The following is a 2,186-nucleotide window of genomic DNA, read 5'->3' as shown; positions in this document are numbered from 1 at the left end:
TTAATTAGTGTCTCTTCTTGCCGGGGTTGCCCGCATCTTTAATTGATTGATCGGCCGGTGTGTGTGTGGAGTTCTCTGGTCTGCTCTCGCTGCTCACCCAATCTGTCACGCTGCTACTCATGCGGACAGCAGCACTACATTACAGCATCGTTAGTTCAGTGATCTCCTGAGCCCCGCTCTCAACACACACCATTACCAAATCCCACAAGCCCACGCTCTGCTTCTCCTATTATATCTGTCTGTCTTTCTCCACGGCTCTCGTTGGACTCTGAGGGGAACCTAATGGATGCTCGTTTCCTGTCCCATATAAAGTTTGATGTCACACTGTTTGGGATACTTTCAAGAGAGACGCTCAATATTTACATTCACGTCACCTCATCATAAACCTTAATCAGGTTAGATGCCATTTTGAATTTAACAAGACTGTTAGGGATCTTTACGATGGCATTGTGTAAAGGTCTTAGATCATGTCATTTTTTTTACAACTTACAAAACTGTTTTATGTCGTTTTTGTCTAATGATTAGTTTTTTTTCAGAAAGACATTTCGCCAGCTGAACAACGGGTATGTTGTTAAACAACAGTACAATCCATCCCTTACGAAAATTAACCATAGTAAAACAAAAAACCAAGTTAAACCACGCTAACCACAAATTATCCATGGTTTTGCTACACTAACCATAGTTTAACCATGGTATTTGTAGTAAAACTGTGGTTATACAAAAAATGTTACTATAATAAAACCATGATTAATTTTCATAAGGGATTAAACGCATGTACTTCTTTCCCTCACAGCCTCATTTTCATTCCTGTCAAAATGTAAATATGGCGCTACCCTGATTTAAGTTTCGATGCTGGTTAGGTTGTATTGACAGTGTTTGTAGCTAGAAGCATTTTTTTAAATTAAAAAGTATGTGTATGTGCATTGCACTTACAATGGAAGTTTGTATGATAAAAACATTGGATTTGGATAAATAAATAAGTATCGCCACAAAAAAATTAATAAAATATATATATATATATATGTGTGTGTGTGTGTGTGTGTGTGTATATATATATATATATATATATATATATATATACACTACTGTGCAAAAGTCAAGAAACCTACCTGCGAAGCTACAGTACTGTGAGAAGTTTTAGGCACTTGTGTAAAAATGCTGTAAAGTGGGGATGCTTTCAAAAATAATGCCATAAATAGATTTTATTTATCAATTAACTAAATCAAATCAACATTTAGTGTGAGCAACCTTTGCGTTTAAAACAGCTTTTGTCCGAGCTACATTTGCGAATCGTTTTTCAGGTAGCTTTGCAGGTAGGCTTCTTGAAATGTTTTGCAGACGTTGCCACAGTTCTTCTGGATTGAGTCTGTCTCAGTTTGTTCTGTTTCTTCATGTCATTCCACACAGACTGGATGATGGTGAAATCAGATCTTTGTGTGGAGCACTGGCTGCTGTCAGACTCCTTGTGCAAACAAAAATCTCACTGGATTATTACAATTAATGGCAAAAGGAATGTTTGGAAATGTAAACTGATATTTCCTACTGACACACTACAGCAAAAGATATAAATAACTGACTTGAAACCATTTTTTGTTGTTGGTGAAAATACTAATGGCCTAAGACTTTTGCATAGTAGTGTATATATAAACTCTAGATGGCGCAGTTCGATAGGACTAATTCAATCTGACCTAATGACATCATTATCACATGGCACAGCTGATTGGTTCTCTCCTGTATCAGTAGCCAATGAGCTCGCTGCTCAACATTCAAATATATGACTAGTGCTTGCCGTAGCAGTGCAGCTTGCTTCAGAAACCCCCCACCTTCCCCAGCTCCACCTGTATAGATCTGCTACGAGGTGATTCATGTATCCTATATGGGGTTTATTTCATGTATGTTATATTTGCAACAGCAGCATGTTGTGGATGTATTGGCAGTAGCAAGTCTCGGTACTTGCTCTGCCGCAGCAGCAGCGTAGAAGATCTATACATTATAGATAAGACCAAATACATTAACATTGTCATGTACATTACCATGCCAATCCCTCCGAGAGTTGTCATGACAGAAATTGATTTTTTTGTTGTTGTGGTTTTTAGTTAGGTTTACGCAAGTCATAAGTCTTTTTTTTTTTTACACACTTTTGCTATTACTGGAAACCAAAACAAAAATCCTGATTAAATTAGTTT

Source organism: Sinocyclocheilus grahami, unplaced genomic scaffold (genome assembly GCF_001515645.1).
Source record: "Sinocyclocheilus grahami isolate Dianchi unplaced genomic scaffold, SAMN03320097.WGS_v1.1 scaffold643.1, whole genome shotgun sequence".
NCBI lineage: Eukaryota > Metazoa > Chordata > Actinopteri > Cypriniformes > Cyprinidae > Sinocyclocheilus > Sinocyclocheilus grahami.
The sequence above is the reverse complement of the archived record's forward strand: the minus strand, read 5'-3'. Positions refer to the sequence as shown.